This window comes from Eurytemora carolleeae, unplaced genomic scaffold, assembly GCF_000591075.1.
Source record: "Eurytemora carolleeae unplaced genomic scaffold, Eaff_2.0 scaffold31, whole genome shotgun sequence".
Taxonomy (NCBI): domain Eukaryota; kingdom Metazoa; phylum Arthropoda; class Copepoda; order Calanoida; family Temoridae; genus Eurytemora; species Eurytemora carolleeae.
The window spans coordinates 598,968-618,535 of NW_019396511.1; the positions used below are offsets into that span (position 1 = coordinate 598,968).

Genomic DNA, 19,568 nt, shown 5'->3' on the forward strand with positions numbered 1-19,568 from the left:
CAAGTAGACAAGTAGACAAGTAGACAAGTAGACAAGTAGAAAAGTAGACAAGTAGAAAAGTAGACAAGTAGACAGGTAGACAAGTAATCAAGCAGACTAGTAGTTCCAAGGAGAAAAGTAGACAAGTAGACAAGTAGATAAGTAGACAAACAATGCTAATTCACCCTTGAATTGTGTTGCATGTTGAATTGAAAATGAAAGTTTACTGAAATGACAATTCTAAATTTTCTCCATGTATAAATCTTAAAGGGCAACACGGGGTTAACCTAACAGGTCCTTCTATTGTGCAATTAGAAAAGAAATTTATAAAAAATGCCTGTTTAAACATTTTCTAGCCCTACATTTCCACAATTTCTCTTTTCCTGAAAAATATAAAAGAAATTAGAAATCTCTTTATTTCCCAGATTTTCAATTGAAATAAAAGTTCCGCCTTTTATTCACCATCTACATATACATTTTTAGAAATTCTTAAGAATACGAATTTGCAAAGAAAAACTTTCTCACAAGTTTTAATCAGTAAAAAAATAATTCCGCTTATGGTGTAATCCCATTCTAGAAATATTGTATTAAGAAAATAAATATTCGAATAAACACTGTCTGATAAAAAAAGGGGTTCCATAATATTTTGCTGCCATTTATTCCCTTTTTTACAATTGTACACTGTCTCCCATCATTGTCTATGTAGTCCCTATTTGCCACACATACCATTTTGGCTTTCTTTGCCCNATTAATAACAAGCATTTTTCTTTCTAGAGTATCAATCAAAACTTACAAGATAAATCAACATTGTATTTTAATTGAATAATATATAAAAAAATTATTTTTGATTTTTAAAGGGACTGTTAAGTAAAAATGAAGGGGGTATAGGCTGAAACCTAAACCCTTACAGCCTATACACCCCCTTAACCATCAAACGTTAATATTTTGTTGTTTCTTTGGGTTGAAAATAAACAATATTTACAATCCATAGTTTGCTGCAGATGTATTATTTAACATCTATCATTTCTCTCTCTTTCTAGATTTTATAGGTATCCCTGTACTTTTGATTTGCTTGAATTTGCAATTGGTTCATGCAATTGTTAAAACTTAATCAGCGAAGTAGATATCCTTCTTAAAGGGAGTGACCGGAAATGTATGGTAGTTGAACTGAGTATTGTGGAGAATTTTTTTGGGATTCATTTGAGACCTATGAGACGATTTTACGGTGCATATATGTTTAGCAAGAGCGCAAATTCAATCTTTAAAACCTTCATAGATTGTTCATTTTTAGGGATGGTTTTGAGAATCGGTTAAAAAAATATTCACTCCCTTTAACATTAAAATTTAGAATTATTTTATGATAGAAATTAGATAAATATTAAATACTGAGTGATCAAAATACAATTACGAATAAATGTCTAAAAAATGTTAAAAATAAGCCAAAAATAAAAAAAAATTCTAAGAATTGTCTGGAAAGCTGGTTATAAATTCGAAATTAGATCCACTCTCAACCTAATATGACGTGGAACTGGAACACTATGTAGAGTGGATAGATATATATATTTGCTTGACCAAGTAAATATAACTGATTAAGAAAGTATCCAGTTAAGAATAAACATAATGCAAATATTACAACATAATACAATAATACGAATACAGAGGAAAATATATTTATAAAGAAAATCAAACAAAGCGCAACGGACCCTATAAACTTTAATTCTCCCAATAAAAGAAATAAGTAAGAATAACAATTATTCAAAAGTGCGAAAAAAGTGAGGTTTTAAATGAAGGCTTACTGTAAAACCGAGACAGCTAGAGAGAAAACTTGTTTGGTCCTGTCCCCCCCCCCATTCAAAATACATGAATACGCCCTTGGATAAAACTTTGTATATAGCAGAAACTCTGAGCCGGAAATTAAAGAATGTATCGTTGAACGAAACCCTCCGAGTTTTCTTTTTGGGGTCTAAACATTTGTGTAGATTTTAATTTAAGAATCAGAAAACTAAAAGAGAATATAAAGAAACCACATGAAATAATATTTCTTAACAAAATATTGGTATCAACAAAAACTGCCTGACCGGCCATGCATAAAATCTGATTTCCGATACTGGGTTTCATTACAAGGAGGAGAGGGGGAAACCCAAGAAACACTGTGCATAAAGATGGATATGGGAGTAGGGGAATCTTTAGACATTGTCTGATTCACTCTTAGAAATATAATACCTAGGGGACTACAGTGGAGAGAGAGAGAGGTTGCATATCATATTAAAATAATTTTTAAAACTATTTTTCAGAAATTTCATATTTGCTTTACAATATGATTTCACTTGAATTCATGTTGATCTGGATTTTTTAAAAAACGGTTTTAAAAGTGAAGAAAAATTATCTCTTCATCCTTTCATCTTTTAGCATTTAAATTTTTTGCAATGAACAACATGATTTACTGGGTTTGCAAAAATTCCACAGAACAATTTCAGCGCTTGAAAAGGCCACCAAGCTAAAAAAAGGTATTTCAAACCAGCCTCAATTATAATAAAGGTTAGAGGTTAAAATAATGATGAATAATCAAATAGTTTTTTGAAACATTAAATTTTTTTATAATTTAACATTTTAAAGTTTCATTTTCTTGTAAATCGAAAACATTGAAAACACTAAAATTACAATATCTCTTGTCCTAAATCTACGAGAATATATTATCCTATCTGTGAAATATACGAGATCTATTATCATATCTGTGAAATATACGAGATCGATTATCCTATTTGTGAAATATACGAGATCTATTATCATAGCTGTGAAACCTACGATAACATATTATCCTATCTGTAAAATCTGCGAGAATATATTATCCTATCTGGGAAATATACAAGATATTTTATCCTATCTGTGAAATATACGAGATCTATTATCATATCTGTGAAATATACGAGATCTATTATCCTATCTGTGAAATCTACGAGATCTATTATCATATCTATGAAATCTACGATAACATATTATCGTACCTGTGAAATATACGAGATCTGTTATCCTATCTGTGAAATCTACGAGAATATATTATTCTATCTGTAAAATCTACGAGATCTATTATCATATTTGTGAAATCTGCGATAACATATTATCCTATCTGTGAAATCCACGAGATCATATTATCCTATCTGTGAGATCTAAGAGATATTTTGTAATCTACAAGATTTAAAAAAAAACTTTTGTATGTTGATGTATGCTCAAGATGTTTTTTTTCTTTGTAAATTGTAATTAATGTTCTCAACCAATGCTTAGTCTTAGGACTTAGGGAGCGCTTAGGAGTGTATTGTAGTGTTGGGAGAAGGTTGAGGGAGTGTCAGGAAGATGTGTGGGTCTTTGGAGAAGGTTTAGGGAGCGGGAGGGTGTTGGGAGAAGGTTTAGGGAGCGGGAGGGTGTTAGGAAAAGGTTTAGGGAGCGGGAGGGTGTTGGGAAAAGGTTTAGGGAGTGTTAGTCTTTGGAAAAGTTTCAGGAAGTGTGGGTCTTTGGAGAAGAATTAGGGAGTGGGAGGTTATTGGGAGAAAGTTAAGGGAGTATGAGGTTGTTGGGAGAAGGTTTAGGGAGTGTGAGGTTATTGGGAGAAGGTATTGGGAGTGTGAGGTTGTTTAGAGAAGGTTTAGGGAGTGTGAGGTTGTCGGGAGAAGGTATAGGGAGTGTGAGGATGTTGGGAGAAGGTTTAGGGAGTGTGAGGTTTTTGGGAAAAGGTTCCTCTGTAAGGGTGTTGGGAGAAGGATAAAGGAATGTAAAAGTATTGGGAGAATATTTTCGGAATGTAGAAGTGTTTGGAGAAGGATGAGAAGGAGTGTGAGAAAGTGTGAGCAGGGAGTGTGAAGGAGTGTGATAAAGTGTGAGAAGGAGAGAAAGTGAGAGGACGTATGATGTTAGTTTGGAGAAGAGAGGATCCCAACTGAAGTAAAATGGAGATCAATACACACATACACACACTAGATCCTCACACATACACCCCATCCTCACACATACACACAATCCTCACACATACACACAATCCTCACACATACATACCATCTTCACACTAACCCCCCCCCCCCTCCACATAATGTTAATAAGTTTTGATATTATACCTAAAATAGGTTTAAATTCAGTTCAAACTTGCAATTTTCAAAATGACACGATTCTTTTATTCCAACTAACCTGAAAATATAAATAAGAACATTAAAGGATATAAAACATAGAAAAATAGAACAGGGGGGTAAAATTTTTACAATTTTTATGATTTTTGGGAAAAAATAAAAAATTGGGGTAATTTTTCCAACTTATTTGGTATTTTTTCCTAAAAATTCATTGAAATAAATTACTTTTTCCAATTCATTGAAAAACCTTAAATTTATTTTTGACGCTCCATACACCCTTATGTATATATTTCACAGGGGGGGAAAAATTATTTTCAAAAAGGGTGGAGGAAGAAAAATAAAATTTCGAGAAATTAACATATGATTAGTTATCTTTGTATTTATCTATCTATCTATACAGATATATGTCCAACCATACAGAGATATCAATAATAGAGTGGAGAATTGCCATCCTCGTTATTTGCAAGGATGTAATGCAAGGAAAGTTATTTCAGAAGTGCACACATCTTTTGTACTGCAGTGTACTGTCTAATAGCGCTAATGTAAACACAAGACGGATAAAAAAATCAATGAAATATTCTGGTCATAGGAAACTATTATGTGATATGAGTATACTCGACAGCAATTAACTTTCCTTGCATTACAACCTTGGTTATTTGAGTCTTTCAGTCTTTGTCACAAACTCAAATGTTCTAATCCCCGTACCTATTGATATAAACCTTTGATATATCAAACTTGCACTATTTGATCTGATTGTATTTATAGTTTGAAATATCTAACGTCTAAAACGTTGGGTTAGTGTGTTCCTTTGCAACCAATTTTTTAAACACAGAGATTTAACTGTCTATCTACCAATCTATTTCCGTATACCTAGTAACCTAATCCGGAAATTAAGATTGATATTGATAATTTGAATGTAATGTATCAGGTATTTGTAATGTATTGTATAAAGGTATGAAACGAATATAAAAGATTCTAAATAACCAGAGCCAATCACTTAGCGGCAAGCCATATGTTCTACCAAGAGGGAGGGGGGCCTCTTCTATGTAGTCTTTTAACAATAATTCATCGTTTTGTGCAAATATTACGTCTTCAGTGTTTCATAATTGGACCCCATTTTTCTCCATCCATAATCTACTTCCTGTACCCCTCCTCCCTCCCTCCCACCAACATTCATGGTACAGGGGTACAAGGGTAAGAGTACAAGAAGGGACAAGGTGAAGAGTACAGGGGGCCAAGAAGAAGAGTACAAGGGGACAAGAAGAAGAGTACAGAGGGACAAGAAGAAGAGTACAAGGGGACAAGAGGAAGAGTACAGGGGGACAAGAAGAAGAGTACAGGGGGACAAGAAGAAGAGTACAGGGGGACAAGAAGAAGAATACAGGGGGACAAGAAGAAGAGTACAGGAGGACAAGAAGAAGAGTACAGGATGACAGGGTGACTAGGACTAATGATAATTAAAGATATACAGGGTGTTTATCTACGGGGGGTCTACGGGGTCATAGGTTTAGGTGATATATTATCAGGCAACATTGTAGATATTCATTACTATCTATCTTTCAAGATATCTATCTACCAATCTTTAAAATATCTATCTATCTATCTAACTTATCATTTATCAATATATTTGGCCATAATTTTTGTACTTGTTTATCTTATTATCTTCATTTGTATATTATATCTATATATCTGTTTATCTTTAGTCACTGGAAGGTGGGGTACATTTTAGATAAAAATCACACTGAAAGTTAAATTTATGCAACATTACTGTTACGACTTGGTGACCTTGTAGCTCTCCTAGTTTTGATTTTACGCACAATTATGATAAAAATAGGTTTATCCGGTTATTTTATTAAAAAAAATTAAGACATTTCTTTAAATAGCTCTTTAATAGGAGGAGTTATTATAAAGACATGTACGATTTTAATCTTACGTGAACATATTTACTTAAGTTTGACGTGAACATTTAAACATGAATCTATTATATAATCAAACCTACGTGTTTCAAGTAGACATCTATACATTGTGACAGTTAAAGTAGACATCTATACATTGGGACAGTTCAAGTAGGCATCTATACATTGGGACAGTTCAAGTAGACATCTATACATTGCGATAGTTCAAGTAGACATCTCTATACATTGGGACAGTTCAAGTAGACATCTATACATTGTGACAGTTCAAGTAGACATCTGTACATTGGGACAGTTCAAGTAGACATCTATACATTGGGACAGTTCAAGTAGACATCTATACATTGGGACAGCTCAAGTAGACATCTATACATTGGTATAGTTCAAGTAGACATCTATACATTGTGACAGTTCAAGTAGACATCTATACATTGGGATAGTTCAAGTAGACATCTATACATTGTGACAGTTCAAGTAGACATCTATACATTGGGACAGTTCAAGTAGACATCTATACATTGGGATAGTTCAAGTAGACATCTATACATTGGGACAGTTCAAGTAGACATCTATACATTGGGATAGTTCAAGTAGACATCTATACATTGGGACTGTTCAATTAGACATCTATACATTGTAACGTTTGTTATATTACGTAATTTTTTAAATAGAGGTCACTGAGCAATTACATTAAATTCCCTCTTGCTGTCAAATATCTTAGTGATGGGTCCTTGACAATTGGTCTGAATTTACAAACATTAAATATTTTATATTTTTGTTGAATTCGTGAATGAAAAGCATTGTTTAAATACCAAAACTTCAAGATTAACCATTGTTCCATTATGCTGAGGCCTCCTTGTATGTCATGCTCTGCTCGCTTCTTAACTTATTTGTCTTATTTGTCTTATTTGTCTTATTGTTTTGTCTATTTGTTTACTTATATAAACAAACTTTGGATTGGTTTATGGTTTCTTTTAAAGATATATTTATGAAATCAAAGTTTTGCGCATTTTTTTACGTTTCGTTATTTTTCTTCTTTTTACAATGCAATATTAACAAGCAAAAATGTTAAGTCTGCTTTGATTGAAAACTTTAACATTTTGTTGGTAATTATGAACATTTTATTCGTAATTATGACATTTTATTCGTAATTATGAACATTTTATTCGTAATTATGAACATTTTATTCGTAATTATGAACAAAATATTATGAATATCTCGATAAGCTTAATATTACGAACGAACTATTAGAGTTTATTCTAAAGGTTTAATCTATATAAAATACTAAACATTAACTAATTTATTTTATTTTTATCTTTAAGCAACAATTTCGTGAATCTCCTGGCCCGGTATATAATCAGTAATTCACCGCAGACAATTTTCTAAAATTCCAGGACAAAAATCCATTATCAAATCTGTCCATATACCCCTTTACGTACTCCCCCCCCACTCCCTATATATATGAAGTTTTACCCCTTTACATGCTCCTCCCCTCCCCTCCCTATATATATATATACGATATATAAAGTGGACCGGGAACAAGGAATGTATCCAAGTAATCCACAATTAATCTACCGAATCTGACAATCTATCAAAATACCAAAAACTAAAGAAGAAAAACAACATGAGCTGAAAACTTTAGAACTTTGAATATCGAGATCAATGCTGTATATACTCATTCTGAATTTTGTTAATCTACAGATTAATATAATCTTTATTTTGATATCCAGGTAAGTGTCTAAAATTCAACCAATCAGAATGTAGTATGAATAAACCGAACAGTTAATCAGAAGCCAGAAAATTTTGCGCAAATCAATGAGAGAACTCTCATTGGTCGAAAACTCAGCAGGGGATATCCAAAAGAAAATATTAAGCAGAATATCAAAAGTGTCCAGAGTGGATATTGAAATAAACATACACAAGAGTTTCCAGCCCAGGTCATTTTCAGTTTGAGCTCTCCTTTAAAAGATTTAAAATGGTGAGTGTTCAAGTTTTGGGTAAATTATTATGTTCTGACAAGGTGCAACGAGGCTTAAAAATGCATTGAAATATTGAAAAGAATATTTTGACTTTGCGGTCCGGCATATTTTACAAATTACGCTGACAAGTGACAAAATAGGGGGAAATTGAAAAGATTAAAAATTGGAGGGGGGGGGGGGGGAGGGAAGGGGGCAGTAGGATAGGGTTCAAAAGATAAAAAATGTAAAGGGATGCCACCCTCGATGACTAAAATTTTTTTTAAGGGACCGTAGTGGGTCTAATTCACAACGCTACCCTAAACAGCTTTGTTTTATGAAGAGTAAATGGGATAATATTGCTTTTCTCGTTGGAATTAAATAAATTCTCAATTGATCTCTCTCTGTTCAGCAACTTGCACATTTATGCTTCCGGTAAAATGGAGAAAATTGTCAGAATTAAACGTTTTCCAAGACAGAACTAAAAAGTATTGAATCCCTAACTGGAAGGTCTTTTGAAGTTATGAAGATGGTCCCTTTAAATAAGATAAAACATCTAATCTGTACACAAACAAACCCAGCTTTAAAGGGACTGTATACAAATATACCCAGCTTTAAAGGGACTGTAAGCGTAATTTCAATTGACCCTCCCTACAATAATGGCAATACCTGATTTACAACTGTACCCGCTTTGTCTGATCTATAAATTTTATATCCAAAAGTTTTTCTAAATTTTGCTTTTCATTTGTGGTTTCTGACAAGTGACAATTGCACATTTCTTGTTTTCAAGAAGCAATGGAGAACTGCTCTTAAAATAAAAAAGAAACTATTTTATCTTTCACAATTTTAATAAGAGGTTTCCAGGGTCCCGTTGTAAACCGGGAAATGCCATTTTTTCATGGAATGTCAATTGAAATTACGCTTACAGTCCTTTTAAACCTAACCGAACCTGCCGATGTTCTTCACACCTGAATAGTTTTCCCTTTTATGGATAAATGATATCGTAAACCACGGGTAACCCAGGAGGAAGCATCGGGGTAGATGGAGGGGGTGGTGGGCCCGGGAGGGCTCGAAACTCATGTTCAAGGAAATTGTACCGTACCCATTTCTAAATGGTAGTGAGTGGTACTCTCTAAAGTACGAAAAAAAAGTTGAATAGCCGTTAAATTAGCAATTTTTTGGTCAATTCAAGCGATTTGTTTTCAGTCCGTTTATTTCAAGAACCGTGCCGACTTATAGGAAGGTAGAAGAGCAAACTGTACAAACTGCAGTTCACATATTTAAGGCAAAACGAGACGGTACACCAAATAAATCAGCCCATTCTAGGGAGATTCTAGTGAAAGGCTTATGATTAATACGCAATAATCATTTTATCAATTTATACTTGCATTAATAATTTGTAGTATATCCTCCTTCAACTCCAACCCTATGTATTTTTCACATTTTTTGTTGACCAACAATTTTGTTAAAATTATATAGAATATTTGTTTACGTTTATTTATACAACAGTAAACACCAAATTTTATAAATTTCTCCCAAATAAACGCCCAAGGATATGTTAAAATATTTTGAAATAAGCTTAGAACATTCCAGATTTGGATATTGAAGAGTCCGACAGTTTAAAGGCACCGATTATGCGTATTTAGAAGAGTTAATTTTGGAACGAAATGCTCCCCTGGTTTAAAGGTAGAAGGGAGGGTTGCATGGGACCCCTACAATTTTATCAAAAAAAAAATTTAGTCACGCGAACCTAAGCGTCTGGTTCGGGTTAAACATTCAGAACTATCAGAAAATCTCTGATATTTTAACCCATTTTTTACATTTTCTTAAAATATTGTAATATATATAATTTTCTCCGTTATTTGTATATTTTACATCAATCAATCTTTCAATAAAATTGTACTCTTTAAAACATTAAATAAAGCTTGCTTGAGCCCTATAGTTCAAACAAAATTCATATAAACAATTTGTATAATTGTAAATAGCAAAAACTATGTAATTATCTATGGTAGAGATCGAATTTCATAATTGATTTCTGTGAAAATCTAAAGAAACTGATCTTTCATCTTTAAGCTGCATGGGATTGGTAGAAGAAGGTGCTGGATTCATGGATCTACGCAGATTTTCAACTTTTTATTCGCGGATTCCTAGCTTCAGCTGGTTTTTGGTAGCAGAGGGTTCGGAACAGCACACGCAACATCTCATAATTACATCACAATACACAAGGGAGGGAGTTTAAAAGGCAAACGGAGGAAGGGGAGTAAAAAGAGAAGTCGAACAATTATAAAAAAAGATTTTGAATGCGAAGGAGAAGAAATAGGTTTAATAGAAACGTTTGAAAATAGCGTGATGGGTAGTTTATACAGATGTAAAAAGACCAGAAGATAAATCCAGAAGTCAGCAAAAAAAAGGAGAAGACAGGGATGAAACTAAAGCTTGAAAAAGACAGATGAAAAGGAAAGCTTGAAAAGAAAAGATAAAACGGAAAGCTTAAAAGGAAAGAGAAAACGGAAATTTTGAAAAGGAAAGAGATAACGGAAGTTGGAAAAGGAAAGAGAAAGTGGAAATCTAAAAAGGAAAGAGAAAACGGAAAGCTTGAAAAGGGAAAAGACAACGGAAAGCTTGAAAGGAAAAAGAAAACGGAAAGATTGAAAGAAAAGAGATAATGAAAATCTTAAAAAGGAAAAAGAAAACAGAAAGCCTGAAAAGGGAAAAGAAAACGGAAAGCTAGAAAAGGAAAAAGAAAACGGAAAGCTTGAAAGGAAAAAGAAAACGGAAAGCTTGAAAGGAAAAAGAAAACGGAAAGCTTGAAAGGAAAGAGATAATTAAAATCTTTAAAAGGAAAAAGAAAACAGAAAGCCTGAAAACGGAAAAGAAAACGGAAAGCTTGAAAAGAAAAAGAAAACGGAAAGCTTGAAAGGAAAGAGATAATGGAAATCTTAAAAAGGAAAAAGAAAACGGAAAGCTTGAAAGGAAAGAGATAATAGAAATCTTTAAAAGAAAAAAGAAAACGGAAAGCATGAAAAGGAAAATAAAAACGGAAAGCTTAAAAGGAAAGAGAAAACGGAAATTTTGAAAAGGAAAGAGAAAACGGAAATTTTGAAAAGGAAAGAGAAAACGGAAATTTTGAAAAGGAAAGAGAAAACGGAAAGCTTGAAATTAAAAGGTCGAAGGTTTTTTTTGCGAAGAGCTAGTCTAAGCATGGAAGTACAATATAATGATAACATGATAATAAAAACAATATGAGAGATTAAAAATAAATTAGTTTTCGCGGGAAAAAATGACAAAGTTTATAAATTGAACCTGGCAGATAATTAGTAAAAAAGAAAGTTAGAGATTAATTATAAACAGTAAAGGTGTGACTGTGATGTAAATGCTAAAGAAGATTTAGCTAAAATTCTAATTAAAGGATTTCAATAATCACCCGTCCGTAAACGTTTCAGAAAGTAAAGAACGACTTAACGTTTTATCTTCTTTAAACAGAAGGAAAGATGTTTATACCCCCCCATTAAAGGAAGCCGATTTTGATAGTGTTTAAAGGGCAAGATGACGCAGACAAATGCGTAATGGAAACCTTGGAATAAGGTGGGAAATATGCATCAAAAGAGGGTCTACGCAAAATGCATAATGCGTATACAAAAATAAAACTCAGACAGAAATTGTGTTATTAATGACGACAGTGACCAAGTGTTTAAAGCAAAGGTTTCCAAAAAATCTGAGACAGTTTCTATGTCTTTTTTATTATTAGCTTACTATTTTCACTTTGAAATTAATTTACACAAATTTCTTATGATCAAATAACAACCATTGATAAAACAGACCTACAGAGGATTTCAAGCTACACAAAAACCAAGAATGTTTACGCAAAAGAGTTATCGATTAATTGTATAAATTTCTCTGAAGAATAAATTCTTATGTTTATCAGAGCTCCCTGTCTACAAACAGGTTTTAAATCTTCTAGCGTCATTAATTTTGAGTCTGATAATCATCAGAACCCATAGCATATAGCTTCAAACCACATTCAGAAAAACATAGAGAAATAGCTTTATAGCTTATATATAAATATTATGGTAGAAATAGCTTTATAGCTTTTATATAAATATTACAGTAGAAATAGCTTTTTAGCTTATATATATAAATATTGCAGTAGAAATAGCTTTATAGCTTAGATATAAATATTACAGAAGAAATAGCTTTATAGCTTATGTATAAATATTACAGTAAAAATAGCTTCATAGCTTATATATAAATATTACAGTAGAAATAGCTTTACAGCTTATATATAAATATTACAATAGAAATAGCTTTATAGCGTATGTATAAATATTACAGCAGAAATAGCTTTATAACTTAGATATAAATATTACAGAAGAAATAGCTTTATAGCTTATGTATAAATATTACAGTATAAATAGCTTTATAACTTAGATATAAATATTACAGTAGAAATAGCTTTATAGCTTAGATATAAATATTACAGTAGAAATAGCTTTATAACTTAGATATAAATATTACAGAAGAAATAGCTTTATAGCTTATGTATAAATATTACAGTAGAAATAGCTTCATAGCTTATATATAAATATTACAGCAGAAATAGCTTTATAACTTAGATATAAATATTACAGTAGAAATAGCTTTATAGCTTATATATAAATTTTACAGTAGAAATAGCTTTATAGCTTATATATAAATATTACAGTAGAAATAGCTTTATAGCTTATATATAAATATTACAGTAGAAATAGCTTTATAGATTAGATATAAATATTACAGAAGAAATAGCTTTATAGCTTATATATAAATATTAAAGTAGAAATAGCTTTATAGCTTAGATATAAATATTACAGAAGAAATAGCTTTATAGCTGATGTATAAATATTACAGTATAAATAGCTTATATATAAATATTTAATCGAAGTGGCTATATATATATGAATATCAACTAGAAAAATAAAATGTCCAATTGATGATTTTTCAGTAAACACTTTCAAAGTTAAAAGATTGAAATCAAGCCTTCTATTTTTCTAAAGAAGCAGTTTTGTTAAGGTGCTACAAGAAAAATTGGATCTTAAAAAAATCTTTCTAAATCACATTTGAATATTGCAACTTAAATTTTTAACGTTCACAACAAAAAGTTAAAAACAAATTCCTCCCCTCCCCCCTCTTTTGTAAATAAAACCTAAACCTTTTGAAAAGGTTTTGATACAAAATGTATTGTAAATTGTCGGATACATACAAAGCAACTTTTCGCCAAAATATCCGAATAAAATCTATTTCGAAAAATGTTCACAAATCGACACGTTTAAAGTTTTATCATAGGTCCTATACATACACCTTCGATATGATTGACCCAAGGGGGATAAACGATTCCGGTAAATGCAAAATATAAAGTCTAGATAAAACATGCTTAATAGAGAATGCAAATATAATTTCAATTGGCACAATTATACATTTAAAGTTACCATTCACAAATCTCAACGTTACTCATAAGAGCATTGATGAGAGCAACTTTTTAAAGAAAAGTCAAGTAAGAAAATAACTGAGATTTGTTTCTCTCTAAGAATTAATCTCTTTCAGTGACAATCTATATATATATCATTATATTTAAAGGATTTTTCGCGGACAATACCTTTAAGTTTAAACAAATAAAAATCAAGTGCCCATCCTGGGATTCTTAAATCAAAGGTTAATCTTAGTATATAATCATAAAAATATTAGGTTTTGTGCTTTCCTGCAGTCACCATTGAGAACAAAGCAACATTTTTCAAATACAATAATAGAGGATCTTTAATTTTACAGTTATAGGCAAATACTATTTAAAATTCTTTTATAGTTTTATAACTATATATCGTAAGTAATTGATGAACACATATACAACTATATATCGTAAATAATTGATGAACACATATACTAACTATATATCGTAAATAATGTGAAAATATATGTTCAATGAACTTTCTGGGTTACTCTTTAGTACAATGTACAATTCGAATTCAATATGATTTTCAAGAACTTTCTGGAACACACTCATTGTAAAGTTCCCAGTCAATATATGTTTCAAGAATTCTCTGGAACACACTGTTCGTAAGGGTACCGGTTAAAACATGTTCCAAGAATTCTCTGGAACACACTGATCTTAAATTTCTTAGTCAATATATCAATATATGTTCCACGAATTCTCTGGAACACACTAATCGTAAAGTTCCTAGTCAATATATGTTTCAAGAATTCTCTGGAACACACTGTTCGTAAGTATACCGGTTAAACATGTTCCAAGAATTCTCTGGAACACACTGATCTTAAAGTTCCCAGTCAATATATGTTTCAAGAATTCTCTGGAACACACTGAAGAATTCTCTGTAACGCAGTGATCGTAAAGTTCCCAGTCATTATATGTTTCAAGAATTCTCTGGAACACACTGATCGTAAAGTTCCCAGTCAATATATGTTCCAAGAATTCTCTGGAACACACTGATCATAAAGTTCCCAGTTAAAACATGTTCCACGAATTCTCTGGAACGTATTTAATACTCATGTTGTACTTTGTGGTGCATTATCTTCCTCGGTTGATATCCACTAGCGGGATATTACATCTTTTACTATCATTTAATTTCTCTACCTATACATTTACTTCCCTCTTATAATATTTTGCGAAAAAACAGCGACGAGAAAAAAATTCTAGAAAAATAAAGGTTTAAAGGGAGTGATCGGCAATGTAAGGTAGTTGAACTGAAAATGTAGTATTGTGGAGACATTTTTAGGAATCATTTGAGACCTATTAGACGTTTTTACGGTGCATATTTGTTCAGCAAGAGCGCAAATTCAATCTTTAAAGTCCTCAAAGATATTTTATTTTTGAGGGATGATTTTGAGAATTGGGTTAAAAAAAATTATTCAATAACGACGACGATGATATAATGATGAAAAAGAAATAATTGATTCTAACATTGATTTATTGAGAAAATTTCTCTTGAGAAATATGTTCTAAACATCTAATTAGTTTTTTTTTATACTTTTTGTCGTATTGTTAATAATTAAAAAAAATCGATTCTCAAAACGTACCTACCCAAATGGATGATTTTGAATGTCTACTTTGCGCTCAAACTCAGTAATTATACATCATTAAAACGTTTTATATATTTCACATGATTCCTTCAAATTTCTCTACAATGCTACATTCTCAGTTCAACTAACATACATTGCCGGTCACTCCCTTTAATGATTAGTAAATATTAAAAATTTTTTTAATACAACATTTTTCAGTGACTGCAAGTGTGGGTGCTAATCCGTAACTTTAATCATTAATTTCTTATTGTTTTCATTTATACTGGAGTCTAAATATCTGCTATCATCTATAAAATGATATTTTACGACTAGACTTTCTCTTGAAAAATATTTTTTTAAAGGGATCGTTCGCAAAATGGAAGAGGGTATTGGTTATTAATAAGAAGCTTTCCTTTTTTTCTATCCGATGGAATCTGTAATGATGAATTAACGAGTGCAATGTTGAATTTGAAACTGAGAATATGATGAATTAACGAGTGCAATGTTGAATATAAAACTGAGATTAAGATGAATTAACGAGTGCAATAATTAGTTTAAAACTGAGATTATGATGAATTCAAGAGTGCAATGATGAATTAAAAACTGAGAATATGATGAATTAACGAGTGCAATGATTAGTTTAAAACTGAGATTATGATGAATTAAAGAGTGCAATGTTGAATTTAAAACTGAGATTATGATGAATTAACGAGTGCAGTGTTGAATTCAAAACTGAGAATATGATGAATTAAGGAGTGCAGTGTTGAATTTAAAACTGAGATTATGATGAATTAACGAGTGCAGTGTTGAATTCAAAACTGAGAATATGATGAATTAAGGAGTGCAGTGTTGAATTTAAAACTGAGATTAAGATGAATTAACGAGTGCAATGTTGAATTTAAAACTGATATTATGATGAATTAACGAGTGCAGTGTTGAATTTAAAACTGAGAATATGATGAATTAAGGAGTGCAATTATGATTGTTGTTCAATAAGGGGAAAATTTATCGGATTCGATTCTTTCATATTTTTTTTATTCTAAAGGTGAGCTATTCGAGAAATAATGAACTGTTTCTAAAGTATGGGGAAAATTTCTCGAATTTCGTCAATTATTTCATGCTTCTATCGATCTTTTAAATGATTAAACTCATTGTTTTAAAAAAAATTCTTTAATCTATTTTTTTGTTTATCTTTTCCTTCTTTCATTTATTTATGTATTTAAATATTCGTCTATTTATCTTCTCATCTATTCATTTATTTCTCTTAAAAACTATTCATTTATTCATTTATCTATTTATTAGTCCCTCCATCTAGCCTGATATAAATGTTTTATCTAGAGGGCGTCAACTTTTAACTTTAACATCTTCTTTTTGTAAGATATACAAGGTGTTCAAATTTAACTGTATCATCTTCTTTTTGTAAGATATACAGGGTGTTCAACTGTTAAACTATATAATCTCTTTTAGTAAGATATACAGAGGCTGTCAACTTTTAACCTACATCATCTTCTTTTTATAGAAGTTTCACATTAAAAATTTACAGAATTATTTTTTTATATAACTTCAGACATGATTCTTAAAATAAATTTGTTAAATTTGTTTTTAATTTCTGTTTAAAATTAGCATTTTATATCCATTTGATATATTTTTCTCTGCAGTTTTTATGCAAAGGAATGGTTAGAATCAATACAACATAACGAAATAATAAATTTAAAACGATTTTATGAAAACAAGAAATCTACAGTTTTGGGTATCTTGTTGACACGAAATAGAATTAAACTACGACAAAATATTTATAAAACATGATTTTGCGGAGATTCTATTTATTTTGTCCTTTAGGATTATGTCACTCCAATGTTTACATAAAAAACCTTTATTATTTGAAGAATTACTAGTACAGCATTGTTCTATGGTAATTCCCCATATTGGGTTGCAACAGGATTTAAAAAGATTTTTTGTCAATCGGTATTTAGAAAAGAGATAGTTTGAAACATGTCTCTAAAGATTTTAAACTAACTAAATAATAAATTACAGTTCAATGTATAAACATTAAACGTAATCAAAAAATAGAATAATATTTATCTAATCAACATTTATTTACCTGTTTTCAATTCATTTCATTTTCAAAACATCATATTATTCACAGATTTTTATTATTGTACGTGATATTGTACAGCTGACACTGTGCACTACGTACGTCGCGTATTCGAGCGCTGTATTGTACTTTGTACGGATTCGAACACACTGTACTATGAATTACACGCTGTGTTGACAGTAAGAAGGCCTAAACTGAACTGACCTAGGTATATAGGTATATTGTGCCTGATTTCTAAGTGTCTACGCGGTGTAGTGCCCCAAGATTCGTGAGTCTACGCGGGAACAGGAAGTAGAAACGCTGGTATTCTGCTAGTTAACGGCATATATAGTGTTATGAAGACGATCAGCCAGGAGCAGGTGGAAAACCGGGAAATTTCAACTTTTGCAAATTCCACCGAAACAATTTAACGTCTGAAAAATTAGTTGAATCTTGTATTAATACGGTATTTCCCAGTTTACCTACCTACTACCCCCTTCCCCCACTCCTTCATCTATGCTATTCATAAATTACCATACCCTAATATCCCCCCCTTTCTCTCCCACAGCCCCAACCCCCTATATTCCATCTTCAGCCTAAGTTATATTATATTTCGACCAGAATTTGATTAAAAGTAAACTCCTAATCTAAACTCTAAATTACTTCCTTTTCCTGTATCCTCTTCTCATGACTTTTACTTTCACATTTTTTTCTGTATTTTTTTAATCTTCTCATTGTACTTTAGTCACTCATTTCCTTTCCTTTTCTATCAAATTCTATTCAATTGCGCTCTTTTCTTGCCCCTAAATATTTCTACAACAGAAAGTTTTGAAATTCTAGTTAAAATCTGGCCTTTTAGAACTATCGGTATTTACGACTTTTATATAGAAAGATGGCAATGCCCGATTTACAATAGGACCCTTGAAACCTTATCTGATCATTAATGTGGAAGATATTGTCGTTTTTTAGGTTTAATTGAGTGTTCCGATAATATATGTTTTCCTGCTGTAGAGATGCAAGGTAACTTTTGTAGAGAAGCCAAAATTTTAAATAATCAGTTTTGCAAATTATAAACATTGATATCTAATTCATAACTGAGGATCAGATTGCCTTTTTTGCATGCAGGTTTACTTGAAATTACGCTTACAGTCCCTTTAAAATTATAACAAAATTTCACATAAATGCCTGTTCCCCTATAGTGGTTGTTCAAAGGATGACTATTACAATGTTTTAAAATACAGCCCACACATCCCATATCTGTTGTGTTATCAGTAAACTCTGTTAAAACTTGAAAACAGTTTAAACCATGATAAAGATTTGAAAACTTTACTGTTGGGAACATTAGTCCGCTTGTAACATACGGTTACCTAAAAAAATGCGACTTAAAAGGGACTTAAAAAGGAATTTTAAGTTACCATCCATTGATAGAGTGACATGCCTGATTGTAACTTGTAACTTGTAACTTCAAGTGGATCCTGAATTTAACTAAGAGCACTCTGATACACAACGATACCCTTCATACCTATAACTATCGTGGACTATATCGTAAATTTCTAGCCGGAGAAAGTGTTTAATTCTAACAGTTTCCGCCGGTATACAGCAAGGAAGTGTTTAGAGTATCCACAACAAACTATGATAAATTTTTAAAGAGAAAATTATGTTTGTTTCAGGCATTCTTGATTATACAAAACTTTTAAGGGTATCAAACATGCTGCTGTACTAATGGGGAAATATTTCAAATAACGTTTACAGTCCCTTTATAATTGAGAAACCTTTTCCTGTCCGAAGTGTAGTTATCTACCTTCAGTAATGTATCGTAATCACATTTCATGTAATTAGATAACGCTATAATAAACTAAATTACAGATAGCAAATTATTAGGAAATATGAAAGTCCAATTTAACCGTGCCTCCTTCCCCCCCCTGCCCCTATCCCCTTCTCCATCAGTACTCCTGTATGTGCATTTCCATATATAACCTTAACCCCTTATTGTTAACCCTAACTTGCCTCTTTTACTATTTATTTTATCAACTTTGCTTGTCTGTTTGTTGTATCCAATAGACGACAAAATGGCTGAAACGATCCGACTCAAAGGTCAGATTAAAAAAATTGTTGTTTTAAAAATAAAAAAGATAAAATGTCTCAATTAAAAGTTAAAATAATGCACCTCTGTCACTTAAGTAAAAGAAAATTCAACCTATTGAGTGTCTGCTATATTTACCCCCTATCCGGGCGATACAGTACATAATGGGACCGGAAAGGTTGACCCGGCTCGGAAATTAAAATGTACCACGGCTGCCCGTGAAATGAGCGCCTAGCGCCCTGGAAGCTTATTTTTGTTAAATTTAGGTATTATTTCATATTTCACCTGAATATTATTTCATATTTCACCTGAATATTATTTCATATTTCACTTGAATATTATTTCATATTTCACCTGAATATTATTTCATATTTCACCTGAATATTATTTCATATTTCACCT

The 19,568-nt window shown here is 31.5% G+C and overlaps 1 long non-coding RNA gene across 1 annotated transcript in view; it reads right to left on the reverse strand.

Moving 5' to 3' along the window:
* LOC111704646 (uncharacterized) overlaps positions 1-17,286 on the reverse strand; it is an 18,696-nt gene extending 1,410 nt beyond the window's left edge. Inside the window, exon 1 of the long non-coding RNA XR_002765864.1 lies at positions 17,111-17,286. This is a non-coding gene — a long non-coding RNA (uncharacterized LOC111704646). The remainder of the gene's footprint in view (positions 1-17,110) is intronic.
* Positions 17,287-19,568: the final 2,282 nt, after the last annotated feature.